The sequence below is a fragment of the Acinonyx jubatus genome, chromosome E3 (assembly GCF_027475565.1).
Source record: "Acinonyx jubatus isolate Ajub_Pintada_27869175 chromosome E3, VMU_Ajub_asm_v1.0, whole genome shotgun sequence".
NCBI classification, from domain to species: domain Eukaryota; kingdom Metazoa; phylum Chordata; class Mammalia; order Carnivora; family Felidae; genus Acinonyx; species Acinonyx jubatus.
In genome coordinates, this window is record NC_069398.1 from 23809443 (window position 1) to 23826178 (window position 16736).

Consider the following 16736-nt stretch of genomic DNA (forward strand, 5'->3'; position numbering starts at 1 on the left):
AATGAAAAATGGGGCTCCCAGGGAGACGACACAACTTCTTTGAGATGATCTAGTAAGTTAGTGCTAGTTTCACTCCATAATACTATCTCCTCACTGCAGTCCCTTACTTCACACTTGCCTTTCCTAAACTATATCCCCAGTCTTTCAGACTTGTTAGGGAATTGTCCCTGGTGAAAAAGCAAACCCAGAGGGTTAACACACACAGCAGCTACCATTCATTTTCAGCCCAGTGAGAATTAGTTTACCAAGCAGTTTTGGGGGGGCTAAGGAGTGGGTGGAGGCAGGGAGTCAACTGGCCAGAGGACATGGGGTCAGCCTGGAAAGTCACACTGGATTGAGAGCAGTTTGGATGTCTGGAGGAGAAGGTAGCAGAAGAAAGAGGGGAGGAAAGCTGGAAAACAAAGTTTGCTTTGCTCATTGCATATTTTCAAATTCAAACTAAAAACAGGTTTTCATTATTTGTGTTACATTCTTTTTTTATTTTTTAACATTTATTGAGACAGAAAGAGACAGAGCATGAGCATGGGAGGGGCAGAGAGAGGAGGAGACACAGAATCTGAAGGAGGCTCCAGGTTCTGAGCTGTCAGCACAGAGCCCAACATGGGGCTCGACCTCACAAACCCAGCAAGATCATGACCTGAGCCAAAGTCAGATGCTTAACTGACTGAGCCATCCAGGCACCCCGCATTACATTCTTTGATTGCATGTGCCTTAGACATTAATTGTGCTTCAAAACCAAACACTGAAATTGCTGTCCATTTTATGGTCTGCATATCCTCATCTGCCACTCTGTCTTCAATCCATGGCACTTCTGGCTTCTGGCTCCCATTCTCAAGGTCACCAATGATCTCCATAGCAGTGGATGTATTTTTTAGTTCTTACCGCATTTAACCTCCCAGCACTACTTGACTCAGTTCCCTCATTCTTTTTTTTTTAATTTTTAAAGAATATTTAGTTTTGAGAGAGACAGAGACAGAATGAGAGTGGGTTGGGGCAGAGAGAGAGGGAGACGCAGAAGCAGGCTCCAGGCTCTGAGCTGTCAGCACAGAGCCTGATGCGGGGTTTGAACTCACAAGCCGTGAGATCATGACCTGAGCCGAAGTCAGATGCTCAACCAACTGAGCCACCCAGGTGCCCCAGTTCCCTCATTCTTGAAAATCTGTTTACCTACCATCAGACCAAGGTCTCCTGCATTCTTCCTAGCTTTTGTACACTCTTTCTCTCCTTTTAGAGTCTTCTGCCTGACCATTAAATGTCAGAATTCTCCAAGGCTCTTTATAGAACCCTCTTTTCTTCTCACTTTATGATCTGTCTCTCTGAGCAATATTTCCTTGTCCACATCTATGGCTCTGCGTGAGAATGACTCACAAGTTTGTGTCCCCAGCCCAGACCTTGTCTTCTGCCTCCTGTGATCAGCCCAGTGTGGCCCTTTTGTTGGGTATCTTAGAATATGAAACTCAACAAATCTCAAACAAACTCATGATGTTCATCCCACAAACCTAGACTTCTTAAAGTACTTTCCATGGTACAACCATGGACCTAGTTGCACAAGCCTGGAATGTTCGGCGGGGGTTGCCCTTTACTTCTTCCTTCTCACCCCCATATTCAATTTGTCCTCTACTCTCATCAAGTTTACCTACTAAACATCTCAAATTCATCTGCTCTCCCATTTCCACCTCCACAGTCCATCCTCTTCCACGTGGACTTCTACAACATTCATCTAACTATTCAATCACATCCATCTTGGGCTCCTTCAATGTGTCTTCTACATCAAATCTGAAATAATCTTCCCAAAGTACAGCTCAAATTGTGCCTACCTCTCCCCATGTTGAAAGCCTTTTTTGGCTTCTCATTGTTATTAGAATTAAAATTTAAGGGGCTCCTGGGTGGCTCAGTTGGTTGAGCAGCTGACTTCAGCTCCAGTCATGATGTCACAGTTCATGAACTTGAGCCTCACGTCAGGTCTGTGCTGACAGCTCAAAGCCTGGAGCCTGTTTTGGATTCTGTCTCCCTCTCTCTCTGCCCTCCCCGCTCATACTCTGTCTCTCTCTCTCTCTCTCTCAAAAGTAAATAAAGCACATAAAAAAAATTAAAAATAAATGAACAAACATTAAAAAAAAAATAGAATTTAAAACAGGGGCGCCTGAGTAGCTCAGTCAGTTAAGGGTCAAGCTCTTGGTTTTGGCTCAGTTCACGATCTCATGGTTCATGAGTTTGCGCCCCACATCAGGCTCTGTACTGACAGTGCATAGCCTGCTTGGGATTCTCTCTCTCCCTTTCTCTCTGCCCCTCCCCTGCTCACACACACACACTCTCTTTCTCTGTCTCTCTCTGTCTCTGTCTCTCTCTCAAAAATAAATAAATAAACTTTAAAAAACAGAATTAAAATTTAAAACGTTCATGTAGGAGCAACTTCTTAATATTCACACTGAATTGCAGTCTTCCAGGCTCTGCCATCTAATTGCATGACTTGACCTCCAGTCATCATGTTGAGCTTCCTCCCACCCCAGGACCTTTTCACATCCTCTGCCCTTTGCCTGGAACATTGATCTTTCTCCTTTCCATTCACTTACCTCCTGTCTCCTCAGATCATTTTACTTCCCCCAGGAAAGCTGTGGTGGGTCTTGTTGACAAACCATATTCTAGGCTCCCAGAGTATCGTGTTCTTCTTCATTTCATTAAAACAACAACAACAAAAAACACCTGGCATGTTTTTAAAAACCTGACATATTTTTTTAATTCAATTTAATTTTTTAATGTTTATTTATTTTTGAGAGGGAACGTGCAAGCAGGGGAGGAGCAGAGAGAAAGGGGGACAGAGGAGCCAAATTGCGCACGGTGCTGAGAGCAGAGAGCTCCATGCGGGGCTCAAACTCATGAGCCATGAGATAATGACCTGAGCTGAAGTCGGATGCTTAACTGACTGAGCCACCCAGGTGCCCCTGCTTTTTCTTATCATTGTACCCCTAGCACTTAGGGTGGTGCCTGCCATGTGGTGGGCATACCATAAGTACTGCTTATTAATTGTACCTTGGTTTTCAATTATTGGGAATATTATTATGAGTCCAAGTTGGAATTCACCGGGATTCCCAGCCTAGGAACCCCAACAGAGTCTATGACAGTATAAACTATTCTAAGTGAATATGCCTTGACAAACTAAGGTGCAACCCAAATGTGAATGTGACTTGACACTCACAAAGGAAATGGATCACCCACACTTATCAATGGAAAGAATACACTAAAACCATTTTACTGCATTACCTAAATGAGGCAAAAATGTTCTGAAAATTTGAGGACTTTTTAGCCTCAAAACTGAAGTTTATCAGACAGCTCCACATATCAAATTTGGACTCTTCAGGTAGCAAATGTGATGGCACTTTTCTCAGCTGATTTCATCTACAAGATAGGGAACAGCTGGGTGTTGAGAGCGTTCACTCGACCACATAGCCACTCTCCGGGTATAGATAGTTTAAGTACTTCAACTCTGGAGATAAATCGTAACTCTTGAGCTTGTATTCATTCTCCTGGAAATCTACAAGCAAATGTGGCCTGGGAGCCTTTACCCTCCAACGAGAGTATATTTTTTGGAAACACTTCATCTGTCTGTGTGCTTCAACGTCCTTACCTATAAAATGGGAATGCTAAAACCTACCCTGCCTGCCTCAGGGTCATTGGGAAAGTCTAAAGTAAAATTAACCAAGGGAAATTATCTTGTGAAGCATAAAGTCCCACGCATGTGCAGTTCATTCCTTTTCATAGTAATTGTTGGTATGATGAACATTCTATAGGCTAGTCATACCCGTAAATAGCCATGATAATTAATTAAGTTATGATATTCATGGCCAGACACCTGCTATGGAACAAGAAATGTCTCTCAGATGACGTGGGGGAGAAAACGAACAATTAGGAATCCAGAATATTTCTAGATTTAGCATTTTGTTTTCCCCCAAATGGCCCTTTTCTGTCTTTCCAAAGAATCCTGCTGCGTCACTGAAAGGAATGGATTTTTCTTAGTCAAAATTAAATACAATAAGTTGATAGTGGCCATGTAGGTCTTCACACATAATGCTTGGCTGCTCTGAGCCTCGATTCAGCTGTTGGTCCTGAATGGGGCTCTGGCCCTTTAGGCACACATTCCACTAAAACACCGCGCAAATCATGTATTTTAACCACACATGCCAGGTTTCAGGGAACAGAACTCTCTTTAATTATGAAACAGTTTGCACATTTGCTGGATGCACATGAGGGGCTATTTTATAAAGGCACAATTATCAGAAGCAAAAAAGTTTAAAAAATAACTCACAGAGAGATGAATCTGGAACACAGTAAGAGAGGAGACAAAATCGTATGAAGAGAAAGGCCTAGAGACCCTCTTGGCTGAATCCTGTTGGTTCAGAGTTTCGCACCTGTCAGTGTCTTTTATTTGCTTCAGTAGAAGATATTTCTTCAGGCCTGTGGACAACTCTGAAATTGCAAAACAGGCGTGGAAGCACATTCATGGAAATGTAATCTTGTCTTCCTCTAGACCGCGGAGACTATGAGCTATCCTGGGGTTCCACGTGCCAGAGACATGAAGAAAGCAGAGCGGTCCCAGAGAAAAGTGACCGTGGAGGAGGAGCTTCCGCCAGAAGCGAGGGAATAGGGTAAGAAGTTCACATTTGTAAGTAATTGCAACAGCTGCCAGTAAATATACTGTCTTTCAGGGATGTGAGATGATAATAAAGCCAGGCAGCTGACCCAAGCTCCCCGGGCAGCAGAACAGAGGGGAGGCAGCGTCCTTTACTAAAATACAGCCAGGGTGTTCGAGGTTAGGCATCAGGAGAAACTTATTGAAGGTAAACCTTGTCCATTTCTGAAGGCATCAGCACCATAGTTTGAGTTTGAGGCATTTTAAACAATGGAATGGAATAGAATGAGTTTAGCTTGTTTGGAGACCGGGAGATTAAAAAAAAAAAAAAAAAAAGAAAAGGTCAAAAAGGTCAGACGGTCTTCTCTTCAGCTGCCTTCTCTTTCTTCCAAGTGCACTAAGTTCGGTGAACTGGTGTCTGTGTGCCTGAGTTCAAAACCAGATCTACCATTTATTGGCTGTGTGGCCTTAGACAAGTTACTTCGTCTCTCTGTGCCTCAGTTTCCTTCTTAGTCAAACAATGATAATGATAGAGTGTTCCCTCAAGGACCATTGTGAGGAGTAAATGAGGTCGCCTATGGAAAAGCCTTTAGCGCAACACCTTCCAGGAAGTAAGCACTTAATACACACTGGCTGGTATTATTATTTTGTTACTGTGTTCGTTTGGCCTCCTCTCCACACACAGTCCACGTCTCTAAACCCAGTCGCATTACAGTCCTATCCTGGCTTCCCTTAGGCTCCAGGGTTGTGCTTAAACCATTTGGGCATGTCATATCCACCCAAACCCAGTGTGGCACTCATGGTCTCCCATGCCAGCTGACCTTTTCCCCCAAAACATCCAACATTGGTCATCAGTACTTTCTCACGTTAGTCTCCTAGACAAAGACTTTGGAGTCCCCTCGTTCCCCATTGCTATTTCCCCAGCTCTTTAAAATGCCCTTTAAGGGGTACCTGGGTGGCTCAGTCGGTTAGGTGTCCGACTTCAGCTCAGGCCATGATCTTGTGGTCCGTGGGTTTGAGCCCCACATGGGGCTCTGTGCTGACAGCTGAGAGCCTGGAGCCTGCTTCAGATTCTGTGTGTCCCTCTCTCTCTGCCCCTCCCCCATGCATGCTCTGTGTGTGTGTCTCTCTCTCAAAAATAAACATTAAAATTTTTTTTAAAAATAAAAAAATAAAATGCCCTTTAATCTCCTTCACCGCCACCCTCTCGTGGATTTCCTGACTTCAGCAAGATTCTGGATCTTTCCCCCACCGTCTCTTTCTCTCCCCTACTCATCTTCACTATCCCTACTGCCAGCTCATCCTAGTCCCCTCTTCCTACTCTAATCTTCCTAAAATTCCATTTTGCCTTGGCAAGTCTCCCGCTTAGGAGCCAAAAATGACATCCAACTGTCACTGCAGTTGAATTCAGGCTCCTTTTTGGTGTGCTGGGAATGTTTTGGATTTCAATCTGGAGGGTGCTTCCATGGCGTGGGTTATCAGTCTCCTTACGCTGCTGTAACGAACACCACAGACTGGGGGGCTTAAACAACAGAGGTTTATTCCTGGTCCTGGGGGCTGGAATTCCCAGATCAAGGTGTGGGCATGGTTGATTCCTTCTGAGGCCTCTCTCCTTGGCCTGCAGACAGCCGTCTTCACCCCGTGTGCTCACGTGGTCTTCTCTCTGTGTGTATCTGTGCCTGATCTGTTCTTAGGACTGTGTCCTATCCTCCTTTGCTTACAGGGACACCATAATGATGTCATTATGGATTCGGGCCCATCCTAATGATCTCACTTTAACTTATTTAGGTCCTTAAAGACCCTATCTCCAAATACAGTCACATCCGAAGGTACTGGAGGGTTCGGGATTTCAACATGAATTTTGACAAGGAGACAGCATAATTCAGCCTAGAACAGTATATGTATGTGAAAATTAATCAAAGCACACTCTCAATGTACATGTAGTTTACTGTACCTATATTATACTTTGGTAAAATAATTTAAAAATTGGCAGCAGTAACAATAAAAAATCAACTTCCTTTTCTCAACCTCAAATCCCATTTTCTCTTCTCACTGTCTTAGACAAATCCTTGATATCCTTCTCACTTCCCTTGTTCTCTCCATGCATTCATTCATGCACCCACCACGTTTGTTTCTGTGTCTACACTCATACCTTTCCTCCCCTCCATAACCTTTTTTTTTAAATTTTTTTAACATTTATTTATTATTGAGAAACAGACAGCATGAGCAGGGGAGGGGCAGAGAGAGGAGGAGACACAGAATCCGAAGCAGACTCCAGGCTCCGAGCTGTCAGCACAGAGCCTGACACGGGGCTCGAACTCACAGACCACGAGATCATGACCTGAGCTGAAGTCAGATGCTCAACTGACTGAGCTACCCAGGCGCCCCTCCATAACCTGTTTTTAAAAAAGTTTATTTATTTATTTTCAGAGAGAGAGAGAAAGCATGACTGGGAGAGGGGCAGAGAGAGAAGGAGAGAGAATTTCAAGCAGGTTCTGCACTCTCGGCACGGAGCCTGACTCAGGGGTCAATCCCATGGCCCCGGGATGATGACCTGAACTGAAATCAAGAGTCAGAGGCCCAAACAGCTAAGCCACCCAGGTGCCCCTTCCCTCCATAGCCTTTAAAACCTTTCGGGGCTCAGCTCAAATTCTATCTCCTGCATGTACAGATTTGTTCACATGCACTCTGTTTCATTCAGCATTGATGGAGTGTGTTCTATGTGCTGGTCTCAACGTTCTGGAATATTGAATGAGAGACATGTGCCCCAGCCTCATGGAGTCTGCCATTTGTGGGAAGACAGATGAGTAAAAATCAGCGAGCATTGTAGTTATGAACACCGGGTATCTCAGTCCTGTTCAGGATGCTTTAACAAAATACCACAGACAGAGTGGCTTAAACAACAGACGAACAGTTACTTCTCATAGTTCTGGAGGCTGTGGAGTCCAAGATCAAAGTGCTGGCAGATTTGGTTAATGGCGAGAGCCCCCTTGCAGGCTTGCAGAGAGCTGCCTTCTTGCTGTGAGTTCTCATGCTATAGAGACAGCGCCCTGGCATCTCTTCCCCATTTTAGAAAAGGTGTCAACTCCATCCTGAGGCCTCATGACCTCATCTAGACTTAATTACTTCTCGAAGGCCCTACCTCCAAATATCATCACATTGGGGGTTGGAGCTCCAATACAGGAATTTTGGGAGAGCTCAAACATTTAGTCTATAAGTCAGGGCATAATGTGAGCACAGTCACCAGAGACCATAAGGATGAGAAAGATTAGCCAGATAAGGGGATGCAGAAGAAAAAATGCATTCATGGGGAAAGCCTCTTGCAGACGTTCTGGGATGAATGAAGGCAGGCAGATTAGGGAACTAACCGCAAGTAACTTAGTGTTTCTGGGGCATAGGGGCATGAAAAGGGGTGATGGGAAAGAGAGTGCTGAGGCTGAAGAGGGGCTCCCAGGAGCTATTCAGGGGACTTTGCACTTTACCCTGCAGGCAGTAGTGGGTCACTGAAGCCTGAGAGTCAGTCAAAATCGCAGAGTAGAAATTTCTCTTTGGCAACAAAAAGGAGGATAAGTTAGGGGTGACTCGCTGGACGTCTCTCTAGACTCTACATCCTGATTTAGAATTGAATGGTCTATTTTTGCTCCCAGGCTCTAGATTTCAGTCTCCTACCCAAGTATAAGCTTGTTCAGGACAAGGACCGTATTTTTGCAGGTGCCCAGCATAAGACTCCATGAAAACTCCACAAGGATCCTCTTCTGAACTTTTTCTTCCCTTGCTATGATCAGATGTCACTATAACACTTTTCTTTCGGTAAAGAATGTTCTTCCCACACCATTACTGTACTTATTTTATTGGACTTTCTTGGGAATGTCCAGAAAATGGGCTGATGTCAAGTGCAAAGGTCATAGTGCTGTGGACAGTGACAGTTAGATGTAAAGCAGGGCTTCTGGGACTTTAATATGCACACGGACACTGAGGACTCTTGTTAAAAATGCAGATCTAGGGGCGCCTGGGTGGTTCAGTCGGTTAAGCGTCCGACTCTTGATGTCAGCTCTCAATGGTTTGTGAGATTGAGCCCCATGTCAGGCTCTGCACTGGCAGTGCGGAGCCTGCTTGGGATTCCCTCTCTCTCTCTCTCTCTCTCTCTCTCTCTCTCTCTCTCTCCCTCCCTCCCTCCCTCCCTCCCTCCCTCCCTCTCCCTGACCCTCCCCCGCTCACACTCTCTTTCTCTTAAAATAAATAAATAAACTTAAAAAGAAAAACCTTAAAAAATGCGGATTTGGATTCCGCAGGTCTGGGATGGGGCCTGGGACTCTGCTTCTCTGACAAGTGGATGCAGCATGTCCACGACCATATTTTGAGGAGCCAGGGTGTTGGGGGAAGAACACCCCAGGCCGAAAAACCTGAGGGCCTGGGTTTGAGCTCTCTGCCTTGTCAGAAAGTGGACGCAAGACCCGGACCAAGTCAGTGAACTTCCCTGGGCCTCAAGCTTCCACTTTATATAAGGAGTTTGTCCAGGTGATCTCTTTAAATTCATCTGCAATTTGGTGAGTTCTATTTGGCAAAAACATTTTGAGAGTCTTGAAGAAAAGAGGTATGTGAATGCAGTCCATTATAGTTATTAATGTTACTGAGAGAGGGGCCGTGGCTGGAGTTCCAGTGGATTAAAAAAAATAATCCTTTAATCTTTCTAACCTAGTCTCTCACCACTTGGCTGGGCACAACGTAGATTACTGCTTTGAATGCGCCAGGCTAAAACGAAAATCTCAAGTCAGGATCCTCTTGCCTTTATACTCCATTTGCGGCCATGCTGTCTCGGATGCATGTTGAAATAACTTTTCAATCGTGAAACAAGCCTCCATTTACTTTAAAATAAATTTTCAAGGAGTTCTATGTAAACCCCAAATTCACCACGGTAGCCGGGAAAGAACAGGTGCAACGGAGTGTGGATTTTTGAATTTAAACATCTCTAACTTGGGATTTGGTTGACGTGATCCCTGAAGGTCTCCGCATTGCTACTGTATGCGCTGAAAAGGGTGGATAATGAAGAGAGGTATAATCTCATTTGTTACGGAACGCTGTTTGTGACAGCTCATTGGAGCCACCACGCTGAAGGCCAATGGAGAGGTTTTTTTCTTTCTTTCTTTCTTTCTTTCCCCCCACCCCTGAATACTGATTATTCAAAGCAGTGCAGGAGAATCAGAGAACAGCATCACAATAAGATAAGGGCAGTACTTGCTTTCAAATGTAATCCTTCTCTTCAGTATTAACAAGCTGCTGAGTGGAGGAACAGCACAGCACCGTCCTTGGGACCAGTGGGTTTCACTTAATTCGGACAAGGCCCGACAGGAGGGAGATGAGAAAGTGTAACCCGAGGGGCAGTCGTGTCAGGTGCTGGCTGTGCCCGTGTGTGTTGTGGAGGGGTGAGGGGGTGGGAGAAGGACAGGCGGGAAGCCTGTTAGGGGGCTGGCCCAAAAAATGTACCATCAAGCCTCAAACAACTACTCAGCTCAGAAACATTCACATGCAGCTTTTAAGATGTTGGCCTTTTTTAATGAGTGAGTTTCAGGCAGTGTATGCAATTGTGGCAAAACAACAACAACAACAAAACGGAAATAGTGTGCCTTCTCTTTGCCAGGATTCTCAGCCCCCAGCTACAAGCGGGGTGTAAGTTGACGTGACAATAGTGAAAATGCTGCTATCTGGCACATCCCGGGAAATGGTGCCTTCCTCGCAAGCCGCCCGTGCGTGCGGGAGCTCCTAGCGGATCTCGGCGCCCAGACTGCAGGACTCCAGCCCTCCACCCATGACTCCAATTTCCAGAGAGCCCACCTGCATTGCTAGAGCTCTCTCACGTCCCACACTGCTCCTGTGGGGCCTTCCTCCGTTCTTCCTCTGGGTCATGCAGCCTCTCGGGTCCCTCATCCTGTGCAACCTGGGGCCACTTGGATGTTGCTTTCGTCTCTTTCCTCGGCACCCTGCCCAGCCACGATGCCAGTTGAGTTCCCTCCTCCTTGCCTTAAATCACAAGCTCTTCTTCCCAACCCTGCTCCTTCCAGGAAGCAGGCTGCCCCTCCTCTGTTCAGCCAGCCCCTTTCTCCTCCCTGGGTTTCAGTCCATTTCAATCTTACGGGGGTTTTTTCTCCAAAGCTTTTGCTCCCAATCTTATGGGGGTTTTTTCTCCAAAGCTTTTGCTCCCAAAACCAAAACCAACAAACAAAAAATAAAACCAGGCATGTTCTTGGGAGCGTTATTTTCTTGCAATATCATAGTGGGAAAATAACTCATGTATGCATCTTTAATTTCTTCTTATGCTCTTTTAGCTTCTAGCTGTTGAGATCTAGAGAAGCAGCGGCCGGAGTTAACGGCAGAGCAAATGGACCCAGTGCACCCTTGTGAGCTGACAAACGGCAGCCTTGAGCTCTTGAGTGAAACATGATGGCATTTTCTGAATGCTGACTATAGGAGAAGCCTGAACGGGCAGGCAGACCACGCGGGTCCACCGCCTTAGAGCTGTGGACGGTCTTTGTACCTCATTGAGCCTCAGTGTCTTCATCTGCAAAATCACCCTGCCATTCGGGGAGTAAGCTGAGATACTCTAGTGAGTGTGCCTGAGAGTCCACGGTTGTCCAGAGCATGTTCATCAATTCACTTTTTCATTGGTTTCTTCTCAATCAGCAAGGCAGAAGCACTGATCCTCGTCCAGTCTCCAGAAGGCTCTGCTGTTTGTCTGCCTTTGTAGATAGTCTTTTTCTTTTTTTCTTTTGAACAGAGAAAGAGCGCAAGCAGAGGAGAGGGGAGGAGAGAGAGAATCTTAAGCAAGCTCCATGCTCAGTGCAGACTCCAATGTGGGGCTCGATCCTATGACACTGGGATCATGACCTGAGCCCAAATCAAGAGTCAGACACTTGGGGCACCTGGGTGGCTCAGTCAGTTAAGCCTCTGGCTCTTGATTTGGGCTCAGGTCATGATCTCATGGTTTGTGGGATCGAGTCCCGCATTAGGCTCAGTGCTAACAGCGTGGAGCCTGCTTGGGATTCTATCTTTCCCTCTCTTTCTGTTCCCCTCCTATACTCGTGTTCTCTCTCAAAATAAATAAATAAACATTAAAAAAAAAAAAGAGTCAGAACACTCAACCCACAGAGCCACCCAGGCATCCCTGCCTTTGTAGCTATTCTGAGCACCAAGAATCATTTTCACGAGGGTGTTAGAATAAAACTGTGGGCAGGACCCTGAGGAAGAAACCCTACCAGAGCCATAGTTCCACTTGCCGGGCCCGGGAGATCCCACCCCACCCCTAGTCTGGGCAGGCTCAGAAGCGGGGAGCTTGCTTGTGAGTCTTCTGGGCTAAGGGGAGATCGACGTGCAAAGTTCTCTAGCCTCTCTCCAGTGCTACTACCTCAAGGCTGTCGATGTTATGTGGTAGCTGAGAGCTGGGTTCACGCCCTACTCCACCACTGGCTGTCCACGCGGACCCGCACAACCACGGCATAGCCGAAATCTACACATCGAGCTCTGCTACCTGCAGCCACCATGCTGGGTGCTGGGAGACTGTGGGGAACAAAAATCAAGGTTTCTGTCCTCACAGACCCCATGGCTGGGCTTAACTGCTCTTAGCCTCAGTTTTCTCATTTGTAATTTTTTTAATGTTTTATTTTATATTTGAGAGACAGAAAGAGAGGGAGAATATGAGTAGGGGAGGGGCAGAGAGAGAGAGGGAGACACAGAATCTGAAGCAGGCTTTAGCCTCTGAGCTGTCAGCACAGAGCCCGACACGGGGCTCGAACCCTTCGAGCTGTGAGATCATGACCTGAGCCAAAGTTGGACACTTAACCGACCGAACCCTCCAGGCACCCCTCAGGTTTCTCATTAGTAAAATGGGAATAATAATACGTATCTCATAACTTTGCTATACGACTAAATGAGGTGACAGCCAAGGAGCTGAGGACAGCGCCTGTCACACAGCAGGTACCATGTTTTGACATGATAGCTCTGGTTATTTATCACAACTCGGAACACTGCTGTGTTTGTTTTCCAGGCACAAGAGTCATACCTATCAGTATCTAATGATTAGATCTGTGTTATGGAAAAAAAAACCCTAAAAACATGACTATGTTTACATGTATTTAAATAAATGAAGGAAAAATGGCAAATAAAATGGTGGAATTAAAGGGGAAAAGAGAGCCTATTATATGCCTTGGAATTATTTGAGTTGTTTAAACAATTATGCATTACTTTTTAAGCCAAAATTCAATAAAGTTTTAAAAAGCAAAAAAAAAAATTCTTTTAATGTTTATTTTTTTTGAGATTGAAAGAGAGAGAGTGAAAGCGGGGAGGTGCAGAGAGAGAGAGAGGAGAGAGAGAGAATCACAAGCAGGCTCCATGCCATCAGCACAGAGCCTGATGTGGGGCTTGAACCCACAAACTGAGATCATGACCTGAACTGAAATCAAGAGCTGGACACTTAACCTACTGAGCCACCCAGGTGTCCCTCTCCAAAAATGTTTTTAAATAGCTAACCAACTGTGTCTCCCTCTCTCTCTGCCCCTCCCTGGCTCCTTCTCTGTCTCTGTCTGTCTCAAAAATAAATAAACATTTAAAAAAAAAAGGTGGGGGGACGCCTGGGTGGCTCAGTCGGTTAAGCATCCAACTTAGGCTCACGTCATGATCTCACAGTTCGTGGGTTTGAGCCCCGCATGGGTTTCTGACAGCTCAGAACCTGGAGCCTGCTTCAGATTCTGTGTCTCCCTCTCTCTCTGCCCTTCCCTGGCTCACACTCTGTCTCTCTCTGTCTCAAAAATAAGTAAATATTAAAACAAAATTTTTTTTAAATAGCTCACCAATACCACCATGGGAGTTGATCAATCTATTAGATGGAATTTTCTCTTTCTAGGAATGTGGACAAGTGTCTCCAAAACAGCTCCTCCACAAGGATCCCCCGACCCCCAGCCTCGGCCACAGGCATTGCTTTGCTCCCTGAACCCAGTGTAAAGGGCTAATGTTATTATTAGTCTGTTCCTTCTGTGATCTTCCGCCAGGCCAGAGCTACCCAAGCGAACAATAATCATTATCATCTCTGACAATCTGAGAAGATGAACTGCAAGGGAAAAATTGAAAAATTGCACGTGTGAGTTATATTATGTGTCTTAATTTTAAAGCTAAGATGAAACCACAGTGCACTGTAGCATACTGTTATTTATCAGAGGCAATTATTAGGAATGCCAGTTTGCATAGTACATATTTGTGCCCATAAAAACACAGTACGTACTGACCCGTCTGGTCTCTGAATTCCAGATTGCTCTTTTGCCTGGATATCTTAATTTCTCCCAGGCCCCAGACCAAACCAGACAAGTGACAAAGAGCTATTTGCTCCTCTTGGTAGAGTAACAGGGTGTCTCAGAACAGATCTCTTTGTGGGCGGCCATGAGCGGCCTGCCAGAGTTCTTGGCCCAAGGAGAAGGCTGAGGTCACAGTTTGGAGCAGGGTTCAGACAGTGTGCCAGACCTGGAAGACCTTCTGAGCACTCCCGGGGGGATCTTAATGGGGAGGGGAATGCCAACAGGGTCAGAAGTCTGACAGTTATGCAGGTGGGATTTGGCACTAGATACAGCTGGGATTACCTACTAATGTAACATCATTTGTACCCCCAAATTGGTAAAATCTGGGAAGAATCTGGGATTACAAATGCAGGTGCGTTTTCCTCTTTTTTGGATAGTGCTTTATAATTATTATTAAGTTCTGGCAGGAGCGGGAGCCGGGCATTTTAGACAAACACTTGCACTTTGCACATCCAGAAGTGGGGTTCCCATTCTTGAGGTCTTCTAGAGACCCACATTCTTCCCTCCTCACCCCTCCATCATAGATCAGACAGGGAACCCTACTTTAATTCGGAAAGGGGGACTAAACTTCCCTCTGGCCCCAGATGACTTATCTTTTTTGCACATTATAAGGCCTTTTCGGCCTCCCGTTTCCTACCTTTTGACTTGGGTATGACTATTCTGTTACTCCTCCCTTCCCCCTTCCCTTTCCCAACCTCCAGTAGTCAGTACTTGGAGACAGTGCCAAGACCATTGCATGGGTTGGCTGACCTTGGCCTCATCAGCTTGCCCCACAGCCAACCACCCATCCCCACTCTAAATGCACCATAGTGAGAGAGAAGTTAGAGCTTGTGAACTCTAGGGAAACCTCTCAAATGCCAGAGTTTGTCTTGGTCCCTTATACTATGAAGCATTGACAAGCATTTAAAATTCCCCAGCACCTATATGATTTTTTAACAAACACAGGACGTTCAAGCTAAACTCTGTTTCTGAGACCATGACACTTGTATCTCTTAGCACTACTGGGGTAGGTGAGGGAAAACTTATTTATGCAGTCCTTCTGTGGAGCCTCAGACACATTCATGACCTCTGTGAGGATGCCTCTCCTAGGCTGTATGACCACAGTTCCCTGCTATCGTAGTGTCACTCATTATGGGCCACTGGCCAATGGCTACTCAGGCGCTATGGTAGCCTCTGTAGCCTTCAAGTGCAAGAAACGAGTCTCAGGAGCCTTCTAATTTTCCCATCTCTAGCCCAAATCTATGTATAATAAGGGTTATTTGAGGCCAGAGGTGAACAGGCCAAGCAAGTACCAAGACCTTTCTCTCAAACCCCAGTTCAGAGAGAACATTGAACTTGCATGTTATGTGTTCTGAGCCTTAGCAACCTCCCTCCTGCCAGAGTCAGCCTGGCCTGAATACCAAAGAGTGGTTTTATAATATTGGTGATTTATTACCTCCTTTTCCCATGTCAGATTACTCGCAAATGGTTATCATAACGTTAATCTTATATCCTTTCTCTGTCCTTTCTTTTATCAATTGGAGAAAGCCAAAATATTTGCAGCAGACACACACAGATAGCACTTGGGGCTAGATGTGAGGCAAAGCATGTCAGACTTTAAGGTTTGAAGATTTTGATTCCTACATCTCACTATTGGTGTCAGCCCTCAATATCTGACCTCTGTAGGCCAGTGATTCTGCTGGTCTGGGAATCACACTTGATAATCACTTGTCTAGGTCAACATGCCACCACATAGAACCAAATTTAAGTAACTTGTGTTTGGTTCTCTATCTTGTGGTCAAATTTAAAAGGCTAGCTGCCCTTTTATGTATTTAATCATGATTAGACTGATCACTATGGGTGACTGGCCATATTGGCCGGGAGTGTCAAGATCATTGTACCTATGACTTCAATCAGTTTTTGCAAACCATTTAGCCTCATGGTTATCCTTTGCCAGGGGCTATGCTTAAGAGACACATCACTTACCTGAACAAAACTAGAAATTGTAACGTGTAGGGTGGAAACTCTGATGATAAATAGAATTTTGGTAATAGACCCAAGTTAAGGACTTCGATTTGGGGGGAATCAAATATGTTCTAAAATCCTTTGACCACATAATTATGCCTCTGAAAAATAGTCTACACCAAGTAAATAACCAAAAATACAAAAGAATATCTATGCACAGGTGCGCCTGGGTGGCTCAGTTGGTTAGGCATCTGAGTCTTGATCTCAGTTCAGGTCTTAATCTCAGGGTTGTGAGTTCAGGCCCTGTGTTGGGTTCCATGCTGGGTGTGAAGCCTTCTTAAAAAATAATAATAATAAAGAAAAGAATATTTATGCACAAAGGTGTTCACCATGTCATTACTTAAGCAGTGAAAAACAAGAAGCAAACAAAAAGCAAATTGTAGAGTATATATAGATTGTTAATAAAGGCAAAACTGAGCGTAGCATGTATTGAAAATCTGTCTTCCCAATTTTTCTGTAAATCTAAACTGTTCTAAAATAAAAAGTTTATTAAAGTTGGTATATCCAACTTGCTGGACTATTGTGCAACAGTTAGAAATGACATTTGTGAAGAGTTTGTAATAAAATAGAAAATTTCTAAGCCAAGTGAAAAAAGAAGGATGTAAAATTTTGCAACTTTCAAAACAATTTGTATTGGAGACAACTTCTAGTATGACAGTATGAGGAGCTCCATGGATCCTCTCACCCAGGAAAACAACCATTAATAAGTAAAAATTAAATTAAAAAACCCAACAACTGAGGACTCTGGAAATTGTCCTAAAGGCATA

At 44.9% G+C, this 16736-nt stretch overlaps 1 long non-coding RNA gene across 2 annotated transcripts in view; it reads left to right on the top strand.

Annotated features, from left to right (window-relative positions):
- Positions 1-16736, top strand: part of LOC106977508 (uncharacterized) — a 74270-nt gene that overhangs the window by 45389 nt on the left and 12145 nt on the right. Inside the window, exons 3-4 of one of the 2 annotated variants that reach the window (XR_003414857.2) lie at positions 4526-4643; positions 10951-12888. This is a non-coding gene — a long non-coding RNA (uncharacterized LOC106977508). Of the gene's footprint in view, positions 1-4525; positions 4644-10950; positions 12889-16736 lie in introns of those variants that run through there. The other variant, XR_003414858.2, reaches the window with a different exon arrangement.